General features: G+C 39.2%; 1 protein-coding gene across 1 annotated transcript in view; it reads right to left on the bottom strand.

Moving 5' to 3' along the window:
- Window positions 1-1,309, bottom strand: part of LOC139733603 (H(+)/Cl(-) exchange transporter 7-like) — a 44,652-nt gene extending 43,343 nt beyond the window's left edge. Inside the window, exon 1 of the mRNA XM_071644417.1 lies at window positions 1,124-1,309. The gene's annotated coding sequence lies outside the window, so the exon portion shown is untranslated. The remainder of the gene's footprint in view (window positions 1-1,123) is intronic.
- Window positions 1,310-17,982: the final 16,673 nt, after the last annotated feature.

Below are 17,982 nucleotides of genomic sequence, written 5' to 3'. Positions count from 1 at the left end.
CCCTCAAAAGCCTCAGTTTAGCCTTAATTTCATTCCATTTGAGGCAGAAAATACTGCAGATTCATACCCCGGGTTCAGAATGTTGACTCGTAGCGTACGCGCGGAATTATCGGCAACAAACACAAGACTGACAAGTGACATTTTTTAATGTACACCGGCGCAAGCTCATCATTTTAATCGATCGCCCATTTTCCCATTGAAAAGCACATAAATCCAGTGAATGGGCAAATACGTGTTATCAATAATTACATGTATTACTAATGAGGTTATTTACCTGTATCCCCCTCATTTCTCTTGATTTGTATTCATGTTCGAATGTTCCAGCGTATTGCGCCCTGTCCCACGCTTACTTTTGATTTTACGCAAGAAAGCCATTGCGCGAGAGTGGTCGATCCAAAATTGTAAAAATAGGTGGTCAATGAGAAGTAGACTTGCTATAAATTTACACTTGTAGAATGTGGTGCTAATTGAAACTTGAAGTGCTAACTAGTCTACTGTGTACTGTAGATTCACTTCTACTACAGTACGCAACCAAACTGTACCAAAATCATGGGAAATACTTCATGTTACAGTAGCTTATTCATTTTAATCACTCACTACCTAGACACAGCCCAGTCGCTGTAATAACGCACATGGTCACGACATCTGGCAATGTCTGGTTGTTGGGTAACCGCAGCAGCGACCCCATACGGACAAAACAAATACGTACCGTAAAGGGCTGTTACTGTGTTACAGCGCCCCGCGACGGGGTTAGTTGTTGGGCTAATTATAATCACTCACATAAAATTAAATTGATTGTCAGAAAGTGTTGATATTGATGTTGACTTGCATGCCATTGCTAAAAACAACTCATTCTTTGCAAACGATTTCGGCATAGCACTGTCTGCACAATCAGCGACAATCTGAAACTGATTATACTTATCAATACATTCGATTAAGCCATAATCATGATAATGCCATAATCCTACCGTTACCATAATGCGTGGTTTATTAATCTGTTTGGGTGTGTTGTGCACATTTATTGAAATTATAACTCACAATAATAGTCACATTGACATGAGATATTAAACAGGTGCGTAGCCAAAAACTAAAAAGGAAATCATGACATAATCGACAGACTTACAATGCACTGCACTCGCTAGCTCTAACCGTTAAATCCAGATCAAATTGCGGCTTAACGTTACAGCTGCTCATCTAATGCAACGATACGGGTACACAGCCGGGTGCACGGACGGCACAGTACGGTCTTATCTGCTGCACTGCTGGCTGCATGCAATTAAACACAACGGGTGCTGACGGTACTAGCGCCGGAGGGCTTTATAGTCCAGGCTAGGCTCCATAGAAAGTGCACCTAACCTTGTTTTTTGATATATACAATGTTTTTTGATGGTTTCTTGTCAATTCGAGGGTGCTGATTCCAAATCCGATTGATGCCACTCACGTAACCTTGAGCATTTTCGGCAAAATGCAAAAATCCAAAATGGCCGCCAAATATGCTAATTTGGACCTGGTAATCCCAGTTATGTCAATTTTATGACCAATTATTCCATCAAAGTTTTTAAAATTTTTGTTCCTTGAGTAATTCTACTTGCACTTGCAAAAAAAATTTCATTTGAAGAGGTACATTTGGTATTTTAAGCTTATTTTCAATCCAAAATGGCCGCCACTCCTATACTCATGTACTACATGAATGAAAAAAAAGATGCATAGAAATAGAAGACGAATTTTCAGTCACATATCTACGCTTTTATCAAATTTTGCATGTGCCATGCAAATCTGATGAGTGCCACTAGCAAAACAAGCAAACAAACAAGCCAACAAACAGAAAATGTATTGTTTTTAGGCTTATTATATTCTTCTTAATACAAAACTTCAAAATGGAAGCCACTCATATACCCCTGCACAATATGAACGGCAGAGTGTACATGGAAAAAAACAAAATTTCTTTTTTTTTTCTGTCACTCAGGTACACTGTTTATCAATTTGTGTGCTGATTATAAATTAGAGGATTGTTACTAACAAAATCTGTTTTATTCTTTGATGCGAACATCCAGATTTGCTACCTCAATCTCAATTTGTCCCAAGAAATCTGGAAAAACCCACCAAAGCTTGAATTGACGCCAACATCAAGATCGTTTATCAGGAGTTATTAGACATGAACAATTTGATACTTACTTGCCTTGAGATGTTCAACATCATAATATTCACGCTGATTTATTGAATTAAAAGGCTAAATCCTAGATGATGACACAATGAAATTTCCAATTACCTGTCATGTTCTACATTATCTAAAAGCGATATTATACAAACTTTTTAGTCCCCTCACCCGAGAAAGAACATGATGCAGGGGAAAGTGGGAAAAAAGGGACCACCTCACTTCCTGTTGTCAAATCTCTGAAATGAAAACAATGCCCCAAAGTTTTTCATGTTAACCCAGATGAACTATATATAATATGGTAGATGAATTCTACCACCATTTTTTTTTCTCAGTGAATGTGTTTGCGTATATGATGTCAAGAGAGACTCTGAGATCTGTACAGTGCTGCCTCATTCTGAAAGCAGTGTTATAACAACTTCACACTGCTTGTCTTTAATCTTCAGCACTCAGAGACTCCCAACTCTCCAGCTCTCGACGGGAAATCTCCCGCCCCCGTTTTGCAAAATCTCCCGTTCTCCCGCCTAAGATTTAATTTCTCCTGCCCTGGCTCTATGTCTCCCACTTGAAATGATTTCTTACTTTGTTTGTTCGTATGTTGAAAAATAAGCCTTAGATAGCACAAGAGCACATTAAGAGCCCTATTAGAGATTCCAGAGCTCAAGCGGACCCTGGACCCCGCGGCAGCAGGGAACTTCGCGCTCGTGATATGCGCTTCGCGCACATCAAGTTGGAGTCCCCCGTTTGCTAGGGGTTTCAGGCGGGAGAATCTCCAGATCAGAAGGAACTTGGGGTTGGAGTCTCTGAGCACTTGCAGATTCAGGATTGCTCTAGGTAACCAGACCAACAGTAGTAGGACTCTGAATGATGGCCTCCTTAGTGGTGGCTTTAAACTAACTCCACTAGAGCTCTTTTTACCATATACATGGTGACATAACATTCCCTTCACGTAGGAAGTTTTCAGATAATCTTGCCTTTGCGTCTCATAGAAAGTCCTTGGATGGCATGAGCCGAGTACTGACCCATCTCAAGACGATAGAGGAGTTCTTCACGTTCAGACTTTGCCCCAACCTTTATAAGATTATCATCCGAGTCATGCCTTCCATGTTAGTAACCACCTTGCCAATGCTATGTTCAAGGTAGCCCTCTGTGGCAAGCCTTCCAAGCATAGGCTAAGGAAGTCTACCCTCCTTCACTGGAACTCGATCACTCTCCCTCACGCTGGAAGGAAAGGATGGCAAGTGTCACCGGTGCTGTCAACGCATACCCTGACCTTCCAAACGCGATAGAATAGGGGCATTTCATGAAGCGTTTTGTCTGACAAATTTGTCTGACAAATTTGCTCTCAGCCAGTCAGATGCAAGGATTTTTATAGTAGCTTATAACAGTTAGTCAAAAAGAAAAGATCTGACAAAACGCTTCATGAAATGCCCCCTTGAACAATCTGCCATCAACGAAATCTGAAATCCCACAAGCCTATAGATTTCCCTCCCGTAACTTGAAAGCTTTGACCCCAAAACCGGTTGGTGAAGATGCTGGTCTGATGTCATCTCTGACACCATCTAAGTTACCTACAACACTGTCTCTGGCCTGGCAACAAAGCCATAGGGGTTCAACTAGTGGTGATCAAGCAAGTCTTCATGTCTTCATTCTGTTTCTATGGCAAATAATCGCCCTCTGATCCCTGAGGAAGTGCTGAACATCACCAGATGTGGTTGCAATTAAAGGAATTGCAGGACTAATATGTATTTTTAGCCTGAGAATTCTGCAAATTTGGGGCTGATGTCACCTGCTGCCAAACATTATCAAAGGGTTCTTTAAAGACAATAAAGATGACAGTTTTAGTTTTAAGACAAGACTGAATGTGATCATGATGTCAAAGTGTATTTTATCAACACCTGGGAACTGTGAGAGAACTGAAAGAGGTATCTCACATTGCTCCTTGGTTGATGTTTAATGAATAGTTTGTACGGTATTGCGTTTAGACAGTTTTGTTAATGCCTATACCAGTTTTTGTCGTTGTTATAATTCAAGAGGAAAATCAAGTTTGCTCTATAATAACAAGGCGGTACTTCTAAATTATATCATATCAAAGTGATGGAGGTTATAATCTATTTCAAACTCGTCGCCCCCCCCCCCCCCCACTCCTTGCTGGAAAAAATCTACAATGTAAAGGGTTTTTAGTTGTGTCATTAATGTCCGGTATGTTTTTGTCTGCAACTATGTATCTCTGCACTTCCTGCATAGGATATTTCTGTACTTTGTTCATATGGTTTTAGGGGAATGTATATTAGAAGCTTTGCTTTCTAGCTTCCCCTCCATTTTCAACATTATTTGATAAATACCATGCATCTAGGCTTCTTAATATATTGTGTTAGTATTACATTTTTATATTCAACCTGCGTGTAGAATATGATGGTATATTGATTTCTTGCGAGACGTTTGGTGAACTTGTATTCTTTGTTGAGACAAAATGAAATAGACAAAAAATTGTGATAAACATAGTAAGGTTTATGAATATTAAATGCTCAAATATACATGTAGGCCCTCCATATTGCAAGTGACACCCAACATACTTGTTTTACACATGAAACACTTTATGACAGCGTAGGTACGGGACTTGAAATACAGTAAATTTGTTCTATATTCAATATGCATTGTGTTTTGCCATTCATTATAGTACATAATAAGCATTGGAATGGCGGCCATTTTGAATAAAAAATGAGCTTTAAGTACTAAATGAACCTATATGAAATGAAATTTCCTTGCAAATGCATATGGAGTAACTCTAGGAACAGAAATGTACAAAGTTTGGTGGAATAATTTGTCATATAATGCACATTATTATGTTTATCACGGCCGAATTAGCATATCTGGCGGCCATTTTGGATTTTCGCATTTTGCCGAAAATGCTCAAGGTTACGCGAGTGGCATCAATCGGATTTGGAATCAGCACCCTCGAATTGACAAGAAACCATCAAAAAAACATTGTATATATAAAAAAACAAGGTTGGGTGCCTTCTAGCCTGGACTATTAGGCTTTGACATCTCGCTCCAACAGCTCCAGCTAGCTCAATGTGAGCTGCTGCATGCCGGCTGCTCTACCTCTTTTCTCGTGCAGTGTGTTGTGTACACTGCCGGCTATATGCCTGCTGTGTGTGGTACACGCACATCACGTGAGCTTCAGATCCAGGCGAAGGCCTGTCATTTTTCGGCGATTATGTCGCTAGCTGGCGCTAATCCCTTTTTCTTGCTGCGCTTCCATACTAATGTCTTCATTCCTCGTGAGAAATTTCAATCACAAGTAGATCGCAGGTAATCAGTCATCAAACACAACCGGCCAGTCACTTAGTGCCGAGTATGTGAGATTGATGAAAGATGGCGATAAAAGATAATTAGGATTGATAAAACAATAAAGCAAATTAGTTACACTAACAGTGTCTGTATGGCGTAAAAATAAGGAAGTAAAAAGATCGGCGGCACTGACCGCTAATCATTCATTTTTATCTCTTCCTCTTGCGATTGGAGTTTATAGGTATACCTAATGCACACCATCTGCAGGTGGGTTGTTTTCTTGTCTTTGTCCTCGATATGGGGGGGGGGGGGTTGGGATAGCTAAATGTATTTTAACAAAGAAAAAAAAAACATTACTACTTGATTAGGGTTTTGCTTTGATTGTGATGAAAGTGTTATGAAAGTATAAAAAGTTTAAAATGCTGCTAAAGTTTACAAGTACGTTAATTAATGCCCTCATCACACCGTAAATTTATTGATTATCTCCTAGTAGAGTCGACTCCCTTCGACACTCTCATTTATTAATGAGCACTCTCGTTCAAAGGATTGATTCTAAGTGCTTCGAGTTGTTTATATTACAACTGATTGATGAAGGGCAATTTGTCAATCAGTTGTAATCAATTAGTTGCAAAGTTCTGTCACCACGAACTTTGCCCAGTTTTGTTTACTCGCAATGTCCCTATATGATTATGTTACCCGATGGGTATCTCCCTTTCTGGGGGATACTCAATTGTAACAATGTTTAAGAAAATTAACAATACCCAAAACTGTCATATAGTTTTGCATTGTCGAAATATTACGTTTTGCGTTATATGACACTCCATAAAACAGCATAATTAGCCTATTCTCTTTGGTCGAAAAATTGATTTAGACTGAGGTGAAGTAATACAGGGAGCTGCTAAGACTTTGATGGGCCTACAAAAATATTCTTCGCCCTCCCTTTGATTCTGCCATTTTGCTATAGGACACACAATAATACACAGATAAGTACACTATAGTGTACTAGTTTGGGGATAGTTTTTGTTTGTTTGTTTGTTTGTTTGTTGTTTTTAATGCTTTCCGGCTCCTTTTGATCATATTTGAATTCATCAACTAGTATACGTTGCAGTTGCGGTTACTCTACAATCTTGACAACGTATAAATGATTGTGTGAATATGAAAACGTAGACCTAAGTATATTTTCTTTTTCATGCCCATACTATGTTTTGTACACGCAGGCCCCATATTCTTTGTTGAAAATTAGAATGAATTAGGGCCTAATAAAAATGAATGAATAAATTAATGAAACAAAATTCTGTAAAATCACGACGTCTCACATAGGTATATTATAATCAATGATCGCTGGTATACTAGAATTATACAAATACCGTGTATATCATAATCACATGCATCATCAGCCTTAGAGCGACACTCGCATAATAAGATACCACAACTTAACCCCCCCCCCAAAAAAAAAACAAAACAAAACAAACAAACAAACAAACAAACAAACAAACAATACAAAAACACCACACACGTCTAAGATACGCCACTATCCTACATAGCTTCTCGTAAAACTTTGTCACATTAATAAAAATGCCGCTGTCACCTTATCGTGGTTTAGTTTGGACTGAAGAAATGTGTCTCGAGATCATGGTAGACGATACACAACTGTAGATTATCAATAAAGTAGAAATGTGGCCTCGCGAAGAAAATGGTTTATACACTTGTATCTAGACATAAACTTATTTTAATCACCTCAAAGTTTGATAGCACCATAGTTAGAATACGTCCAAGTTTATAATTTACGAATTATCACATATAATGAAGATGATAAACACAAAAAAGTATAATGAAAACCATCGCGATCAATCAAAGTGACAGTCATAGGCCCAATTTACTTACGCGGAACTGCTTTCAACCCAAATCAAAACTTGTGTCAGCATCGTGATTGAGAGGGTAATCACACAATTTACTTGTGTATATAATTGGTGTTACACATTGATGACAAGCTTTCATGGCATGAGCACATTGGTGATTGTCGTATGCAATTGCTTTGCCAATATTGGTATTTTTTATCGCCTGAGACATTTCCTAGATATATTTTGCTTACTTGTTATGTCCTGCCATATAGTCGTTTCAGTATAGTATTGATTATTGTAATGTTACCACTGGTCTAATGGAAATTATTTTATGACAAAATTATTTTCACTATAATACAGAAAAAAAAAGCTATTCGAATACTTTCAAATGTATCTTATAATGCCTACACTTCTTCTTTTTTTCATTTGAAGCCTTTAAATTACGTATATGATATCAAAGTATAGGTATAATTTCGATTTTTATGAACCCTCTGATATTTCTTCCAAATTTTATTGAATAGTAATGTTCATGATTAACACCCGTCACACTGATGATTATCAGACCCAAATATCTCTAAGAACATCTCTAAGAATATCGCTACAGTTTTTCTAAAGGTCCATTGATATGAAACGAAGTACCGATTGATTTGAGAATATAACATAATTATTTTTACTACAGCAAAATATATATATATATATATATATATATATATATATATATTCGAATATAATTTCAAATGTATCTTATCTGAGATCGACAGGTGGAGCAATCGCATCTGATATCTGAATCCCCCTCCTGACTGTGCTGCAAAGAAACCGGGAGCGATTTTTGCACGCTCATGTTCTCGAATAGAATAAAATACTGTAGATACCGTCGGGTGCTCTTCGTGCAGGATCTTCAGGGTTAGAAAAGGAAAGTCACTTAAATGCTTAAAGATGAAGTTCAAAAGAAAGAGAAAAATATTCCCTATACAGAATGATACAAACTAACTAAAATTGGATAAGATATAAGGAAGTTATGACATTTTTAAAATTTCATTTTTTTTTCGGGGGGGGGGGGAACATTTCTTGCCCAGTACTTATGAATATTCAAATCAGCAAGTTGATGATGTCATGTTCTCACAATTTCTTAACATTTCGTATCCATGCAGAAATGACAAATCTCAGTTTCAGCTTTATAAATATATAACTTGCCTTAAAAATCACCCAAAACAAATGAGCACAAAAATGTTAACTCATTATCTTGGTATGGGAACATGCTTTTACTTGTGTTAGCTATAAACACAACAATTTTTTTTTCTAGATTTCATATACAACATATGCTTGAAAAATTGTGAGGGTATAATTATGACATCATCAACCTGCTCATTATGAATATTCATATGGACTGGTCAAGAAGTGTTTCCAAAAAAAAAGTGAAATGTCAAAATGACATATCTTCCTTATTTCTCATCCGATTTTTGTCATTTCTTTTTCAATTCAATTCCAATTTATTTTCATATTTCTCGATGAAAAAATACAACAAATATAACAACATTGAATAATACATGATATCCAGCTATAGGAGACATAATAATCACAAAATGAAACAATACATGATATCCAGCTAGGAGGCATAATAGAGTATTGCAAACATAATGGTCGATCTATGTATCGTTTTGTATCGTTCGTTGTAGGGAATGCACTGTAATTTTCTCTTTCATTTGAATTGTATCTATTTTGGGGTGGATTTCCCCTTTACGGAAGTATGTTCGAAGACCATAACACTAAACAGACTCATATCGAAGAACCCTGTATGGAAGGTGTTCTCCAAGATGAAGACTCAGACAGAAACATGTTTATGATAGACAGTGGATGATTGGGTCTATAAGCACATCACGATGAGAAGGGGGTGGGAGACTTCGATTTATGGCAAAAACGTAATCTGCACAATATACTCATCACTTATTTCTAACGCATATCTTCAATCTTTGCTACAAATTATTGATATAAAATGTACGTTTATATAGTTTGTCAAAATAAACAAATCTATTCATATCCATGCAGGTGCAATAATCATTATATTTATTTAGTGCTTTTGATATGATAGTTAGAGTGAGTATATGTTTACTCTTTAATCGTTATTCATACATAATATATTTCTCTGTTATTCACTGATTTCATAAATTTCATCTCTTGCATATGAGGTATTGTTCCAAATCAAATGAAATTTGCGAAGGTTATTCAAAATTAGAAGTATGAGATGGGTCAAAGGAAGAAATCAGTAATGATCGCTTTATTTATATATTGATTTCCCCTATTTTCTCAAAGATTTATCATAATTATAGAAAAGTGTGCATCATCTATCTGTGTTGTTTGAAAAGTGAAATATGACTATACTAAAGAAAACAAAAATATGAAGTTTTGGTTCCTGATAGCAGGACATCCCACACCGTCTTCATGGCATGCATCTTTGAATTTATATAAAGTCACTGATGTATGCTTTCGACAACAAAACGATAATTTTTGACCATTTAAACAAAAAGAAAAAAGATCTAAGTGAAGCTTTCGTCTCTCTATTAATCACCTGACTTTAGATATTATGAAACTGAACTTTTATGGTCTCAGAGAAAACGTTAATGGTTTGATATTTCAAGTGGACGGAGACTATGTTAATGCATGTTGTTTGCAATATGAATTATTATGGAATCCGATATAGTGGAGCGGCATAGCCGAACAATTGTGCATTTTGTGATAAAAGCATCAAATTTCGTACACAGGTTGACATTCACGTTCAGATTAAATTTAGATATTGGGCCATCGTAAATAGCGCCCTCAACGTCCATGGCAGCCATTTTTCAAAATGGCTGCCATAAATGCCATGTTTTTGTAAAATTTGCTAAGTTTAGGAGAGAATTATCAATAAGATTTTGGTTACAAATGGGAAATTACATTCAAAATAAATCTAGATATCGGGCCATCGGAAATAGCGCCCTCAACGGCCATGGCAGCCATTTTTCAAAATGGCCGCCATATATCAAAATATTTGTTAACTTCAGAAGGGAAAGCCAGTAAGATTTTGCAAACAAGTGGGAAATTACATTAAAAATGAATTCAAATAGTTGGCCATTGTTAATGGCGCCCTCAACGCCCATGACAGACATTTTTTTCAAAATGGCTCACTTATGAGCCACTTTTTCGATGATTTTGCAAATTTCAGATGAGAAAAGTTAATAAGATTTTGCTCATAAATGCTAATTACATTCAAAATAAATATAGATATTGGGCCATCGGAAAGTGCGCCCTCAACGGCCATGGTAGCCATTTTTTTCAAAATGGCCGCCATAAATGCCTTTTTATGTTAAAGAATGCAAATTTCAGAAGGGAAAAGACATTTTTTTTTCTGTTTTGCAAACAAGCGGGAAATTACATCCAATTTAAATCCAGATATTGGGCAATTAAAAATTGCACTCTCAGTGGCTATGGCAGCCATTTTTTTTTAAAAAATGGGCACCATAAGTGCCACTTTTTCATTTAAAAGAATGCTAATTTCAAAAGGAAAAGTCAATGAAATTTTGGTTATAAATGGGAAATGACATTTAAAATAAATCTCGATATTGGGCCATCGGAAATTGCGCCCTCAACGGTCATGACAGCCATTTTATCAAAATGGCCGCCATAAATGCTATATTTTCGAAAATATTTACTAAAATCAGAAGGAAAAGCCAACGAGTTTTTGCAAAAAGGTGGGAATTACATTCAAAAGTAAACTTATTGGGCCATTCCAAATTTCCCCCTCAATGGCCATTCCAGCCATTTTTCAAAATGGCCACCCTGAATGTCTTTTTTCGTAAAGTGTTGCAGACGTCAATCAGAATTTCCACAAAGGTGAAAAATTACATTCAAACTTAATTTGATAATAGGCCATCCAAAGGTGCACCCTCAACAGCCATAGCAGCCAAGTTTCAAAACAGCTGCCATGGATGCCCCCCCCCCCTTTTTGGCAAAAATTTGCTGATGTCAGAAAGAAAAGTAAATAAGACTTTGCAAACAAGTTGAAAATTATGCTCACAAATAAATCTAAGTATAAGGCCTTCCTAGAAGGCGCCCTCAAGGGTCATGCTGACCGCCATGGATGTCTGCTTCTCTTTTTTTTGTTGAAAGATTTGCTAGTTTCAGAGAGAAAATCAATGAAATTTGTACATGTGTTAAAAATCATATTCAAAAGAAAATGATTTATGACGTCATTACAAATGGCTCCATCAACGGCCATGGCAGCCATTTTCCAAATAGCCATTATAGATGCTATTTATTTCTTGAAATATGATAATGCCAGAAGAAGACAATACAATTTCTTGTGCAAATTGACAAACGATATTCAAATAAATTCAAGTTTGAATTTGAATTTGAAATGAAGATATTGAGCCACCATTTAAACATCGTCCCCAACGGCTATGGCAGCTCTTTGTCAAAATGGCTTCCACACACTCCTTGCTTTTTCCAGAAGGAGAAAGCAATAGCGTGCTGATAAACAGCCATTTTATCTAATGCAATCTGGTATGGAAAGAAATCAAAATTTTTAAAAGGGTCTCATTGGTGGGTTAGTTCTAAATTCATGTTTTCAGTTTAGTTCTAATTGCAGTATTTCGCGTGTGACGGCTAACAATGTGGATATCAAAGGTATGTCTTTTTATGGAAGCACAGCAAGTAAATTAATTTTTTCGTAAAATGAAAGGCCATTTTTTCATATCTGTCTTAAGAATATTTAGGAAGTTACATTTTAGAATAGATACACGTCATATTTCAGATTCTTTAATGTCTCTGTGAGTATTCTTCTGTCTTCTCCTTCTGAAGTTAAGCAAATTTTCAAGACAAAAAAAGAAGAGTGTATTGTAGCCAATTTGACAAATAGCTGAAATAACCATTGAGAACACAGCTTATGATGGCTCAATGTCTAAACTTCTTTTTATGTAATTGTCAACTTGTGCAAAAAAAAAAAAAAAATTATTTTCTTCTTCCGGCATTAGGACATTTTCATAAAAGAAAAATGGCATCTATGACAGCCATTTTGGAAAATGGCTGATATTAGCAATATTTTTCTTCTTGAAAATTTGCGAAGGAACAATTTGTAGAGTTAATGCAATCTAGATACATTGTTTGATTTCAAACATGATTTTCCAATTTATGTACACATTTGTTGATTTTTCTTTCTGAAATTACCATTTTTTTCAAAAACAAAATGATTATGACAATGGCAGCCATTTTGGAATATGGCTGCCATGGCCGTTGAGGGCAGTATTATAATAATCTAATACAATTATTTATTTCAAACATAATTTTTAAATTGTGTGCAAAATCTTATTGACTTTGCCTTTTGTGAAATCAGGAAATAAAAAATAATGGAATCCATGGTGGCCATTTTGAAAAATGGCTGCAATGATCATTGAGGGCGCTCTTTACAATAATGTAATAATAGGCGCAAGATATATTTCTAACGACATTTTTTAATTGAGTGCAAGATCTTATTGACTTTTCCTTCTGGAATAAGTAAATTCAGAGAAAAAGGTGGTATTTATGGCAGCCAATTTTAAACATGGCCGCCATTGGCGTTGAGGGCGCAATTTACTATGGCTAAACATCTAAATTTATTTTAAATGTTATATCCCATTCGTTTGCAAAATCTTATTAATTTTCCCTTCCGAAATTTGTAAAATTTTACAAAAACTGGCATTTATGGCGGCCATTTTGAAAAAAAAAATGGCTGCCATGGCCGTTGAGGGCGCAATTTGCGATGGCCCAATATCTTGATTTATTTTGAATGTTATTTCCCACTCGTTTGCAAAATCTTATTGATTTTCCCTACTGAAATTTGTAAAATTTTACGAAAACTGGCATTTATGGCGGCCATTTTGAGAAATCCCTGCCATGGCCGTTGAGGGCGCAATTTGCGGTGGCCCAATATCTGAATTTATTTTGAATACTATTTCCGACACGTTTGCAAAATCTTATTGATTTTCCCCCTATGAAATTTGTAAATTTTTACAAAAAATGACATTTATGGCGGCCATTTTGAAAAAATGGCTGCTATGGCCGTTGAGGGCGCTATTCACGATGGCCCAATATCTGAATTCATTTTGAATATTTTTTCGGACTTGTTTGCAAAATCTTACTGATTTTCCCTTCTGAAATTTTTAATTTTTTGTGAAAAATGGCATTTATGGCGGCCATTTTGAAAAATGGCTGCAATGGCCGTTGAGGGCACAATTTGCGGTGGCCCAATATCTAAATTTATTTTGAATGTTATTTCCCATTCGTTTGCAAAATCTTATTGATTTTCCCTTCTGAAATTTGTAAATTTTTACGAAAAACGGCATTTATGGCGGCCATTTTGAAAAATGGCTGCCATGGCCGCTGAGGGCGCTATTTACGATGGCCCAATATCTGAATTTATTTCAAATGTCATAGTCAACATGTGTGCGAAATTTGGTGCTTTTATCATAAAATGCACAATTCCTCTAATTTTTCAAGCTATGCCGCTCCACTAATATGATAAATGACAGTAAAAATTCATAAAGTGGAGTGCGCCAACGCCTTTTCATGGGGTACACGTCACGAGACCGACACCCACGAGTCAAGCAGCCCACGAGTCATGCAGCTCATAAGTCATACAGCCCATGAGTTTATATATACAGCTCACGAGTCATACAGTCCATTAGTTCGACACTAAGCTAACAAGACCCACGAGACCGACACAATCTGTCGAACTCGTGCGCCGTTTTTACCTATAGTGTCGAACTCGTGGGCTGTATGACTCGTGAGCTGTATGACTCATCAACCTGTTTTCAATGTCGAACTCGTGGGCTGTATGACTCGTGGGTGTCGGTCTAGTGGGATGACCCCTTTTCATCACGGCCTTTACGTTTGTGTTTAATAGATGTAAAAATATCCGCAATGTTTAAGATTCTATATATACAATGATGTTTGCAGATGACACATTGCATCTTAATGATATTCATGAAAAGTAAAATCTCATCTACAAAATAATTCTGATTATGAATTCTCTAAACTTGTTTGGTGATAAAGAGTGCAGTATTGTAACAAACTTGTTCTTATAGAACCTGACAAAGGAAACGTAAAATGGAAAACTCCCAAATAAACATAAGTGAAATCAAGATCAAAGGTACAGATCATATTTTGGACAATTTTATCGCAACTATATAGTAACTGCTATATCCTGGGTGTGACACTTATACGCACGTGATAACAAACTGAACTGGAACGCGCATACTTGTTACGGCACATCTTGGTAAATTACCAAAATGTGCCGACAGTGCACCTATACCTGACGGGATCAACTGTTACCAAAATGGATTTGCCTCCACATTTTGGACAATCTGCACGTTTTGGTAACTGAACTAAAAACCCATGGATGGGCTTGAGATTTATAATACGGTTAAGGAGTTAAGGTGAGTATGGTCCTGCAGTAAAGACAGGCAAGACACTTACTTAGCTCACCCGAGCTGAAGGCTCGAGTATAAGCTAAAGGCTGTGTCACACCAGCCTTGCGTGCGACTTGCAAAGAACAATTTTGACTACCCGGAGGTACCCGTAGATGATCCGCACATGACAGCACCTAGCATGTATCTCAAAAGTAGTCGCCCAGAGGTGCGCACGCATATTTTTTTACCCGCAACCGTGTTTAAGGCCGTGTCACACCATTCCGGGCAAGCTACGCGGGTTTGTGGCGAGGAGGTAGTTTCCAGCACGTAGAAGATTTTCAGCGGGCGAACAAGAATGTTTGCAATTTTCATTCATGCCTTGTCATACCGTACGGGGGAACTTCTGCGGCTTGACTTGCGGGGAAACAAATTTACTCCCCGGAACTCTCCGCAGTTGGTCCGCACCTGACAGTATCTAGCGCGTAATTGCCCGGAGGTGCTCACGCAAGTCCGATTTAACCGCAGCCAAGTTTTGAGCATGACCAAAACTTTTTCCGGGTGAGTCGCGGGAATGCCCGTATAGAGGTCCACGCAGAACGCCAGTAGGAGACCCTTAGCGGCAGTACTTCCCAGGCAGTTCCCACGCAGGGACTTCGCAGTCCCGTATGCAGCCAAGATAATGAAATTCTGTGAGATTTCAGCCATTCCATTAGAGGAATTCCTTCACTGAGTTGTCAGCCCCCACGCGACTGGTACAAAGGTCACACAGTATACTCGCAAGTATAACGCGTCCAGCAAGTAAGACACATGCGCTGACTCGCACAAATCCTTTTCCGCCCTCAGGAATGTCCGGTATGCTAGAAAATCCCTACACGTAACAAGCCCGAGTAGCTTGCCCGGAATGGTGTGACACGGCCTTAAACACGGTTGGGGGTAAAAAAATATGCGTGCGCACCTCCGGGCGACTACTTTTGAGATACATGCTAGGTCCTGTCACACCTTTCCGGGCAAGCTACTCGGGCTTGTTACGTCGTGTGGGGATTTTCTAGCATACCGGACATTCCTGAGGGCGGAAAAGGATTTGTGCGAGTCAGCGCATGTGCCTTACTTGCTGGACGCGTTATACTTGCTAGTATACTGTGTGACCTTTGTACCAGTCGCGTGGGGGCTGACAACTCAGTGAAGGAATTCCTCTAATGGAATGGCTGAAATCTCACAGAATTTCATTATCTTGGCTGCATACGGGACTGCGAAGTACCTGCGTGGGAACTGCCTGGGAAGTACTGCCTCTAAGGGTCTCCTACTGGCGTTCTGCGTGGACCTCTACGGGCATTCCCGCGACTCACCCGGAAAAAGTTTTGGTCATGCTCAAAACTTGGCTGCGGTTAAATCGGACTTGCGTGAGCACCTCCGGGCAGCTACGCGCTAGATACTGTCAGGTGCGGACCAACTGCGGAGAGCTCCGGGGAGTAAATTTATTTCCCCGCGAGTCAAGCCGCAGAAGTTTCCCCGTACGGTATGACAAGGCATGAATGAAAATTGTAAACATTCTTGTTCGCCCGCTGAAAATCTTCTACGTGCTGGAAACTACCTCCTCGCCACAAGCCCGCGTAGCTTGCCCGGAATGGTGTGACACGACCTTAATGCGATTGCTTTTCGTGCGGGTATGCTGTGTGACCTGCGTGCCAGGTGCGTGGGGCTGACAACTTAGTGAAGGAATTCCTCTGAAGGAATGGCAGAAGTACCACAGAACGTCATTAATTTGGCCGCATACGGGGACTGCGAAATACATGCGTGGGAGTTGCCTGCAAGGTGCTGGCTGCCGCTAAGGGCCTCCTACTGGCGTTCTGCGTGTACCTCTGCGGGCAATTCCCACGACTTACCCGGAAAAAGTTTTGGTCATGCTGTAAACTTAGCTGCGGGTAAATCGGACTTGCGTGCGCACCTCCGGGCAAATACAGGCGAGATACGTGAAAGGTACTGTCAGGTGCGGACCAACTGCGGAGAGCTCCGGGTAGCAAATTTGCTTCTCCGCAAGTCAAACTTCCCCAGATACGGTATGACAAGGCCTTGAGCATGTTCAAAATATGTTCCGAGTGAGTTGCGGGGGTACACGCAGAACACCAGTAGGAGCCTTACCGGCAGCACTTTGCAGACAACTCTAACGCAGGTACTTCCCAGTATCCGTAAGTCGCTCGTAACAGAAAACGGATCGGTTTCAAAGTTCTCACGCAGGTCAAACGGAATACACGCAAGTAGAAGGTAAGTAGCGCGCGTGTAGCAAATAAGACACAAGTGCGAAACTCGTAACATTGTTGTCCGCCCGTAGAAAATATTCCTGCGAGCAGAAAAATCCCTATACTCGCAATAAGCCCGCGTAGCTTGCCCGGAAAGGCCTTACAGGCCGTGTCACATCTTTCCGGGCAAGCCTTGCGTGCGACTCGCGAAGAACAATTTTTACTACCCGGAGGTCCCCGCAGATGACCTGCACGTAACAGTACCTAGCACGTATCTCACCCGTAGTCGCCCGGAGGTGCGCACGCAAGTCCTTTTTACCCGTAACCATGTTAAGGCCTTGTCACACCTTTCCGGGCAAGCTATATACGCGGGCTTGTTGAGTGTGAGGATTTTCCAACATCATACCGGACAATTTCCGAGGGCGGACACGGATTTGGGCGAGTTGGGCATGTGCCTTACTTGCTGGATGCATGTTCTTCTTGTGGGTATTCTGTGTGACCTGCGAGCCAGGCGCGTGGGGGCTGACAACCCAGAAATTCATATGAAGGAATGGCAGAAGTCCAACAGAAATGACAGAATGTCATTATCTTGGCCGCAATGACCGCATACGGGGACTGCGAAGTACCTGCGTGGGAGTTGCCTGCGAGGTGCTGCTCAAAACTTGGCTGCGGGTAAATCGGACTTGCGTGCGCAGCTCCGGGCAACTACGGGCGAGATAATTTTCCTGCGTGCTGGAAAAATCTTACTCGCAGCAAGCCCGCGTAGCTTGCCCGGAAAGGTGTGACACGGCCTTTAGGCTGCCGAACTCATTTGGTGGGGACAAAAACCAATTGCACTTACAATTTGTTTTTGTGATGATTGTGGAGGAGCATGCAGAAAGTTACCAAAATGTGCCGTCAATGTCCTGCACATTTTGGTAAATTTACCAAAATGTGCAGATTTATCTGTTATCTGTTGTGAATGTGCAGAAATTATTTGTTGGTAATTTACCAAAATGTGCAATTTACCAAAATGTGCCGTAACACTACTGCCGTCG

Source organism: Diadema antillarum, unplaced genomic scaffold, assembly GCF_040938485.1.
Source record: "Diadema antillarum isolate AM-2024a unplaced genomic scaffold, OU_Dant_1.0 seq00000484_RagTag, whole genome shotgun sequence".
Classification (NCBI taxonomy): domain Eukaryota; kingdom Metazoa; phylum Echinodermata; class Echinoidea; order Diadematoida; family Diadematidae; genus Diadema; species Diadema antillarum.
This window is presented reverse-complemented; position numbering and strand designations above follow the sequence as displayed.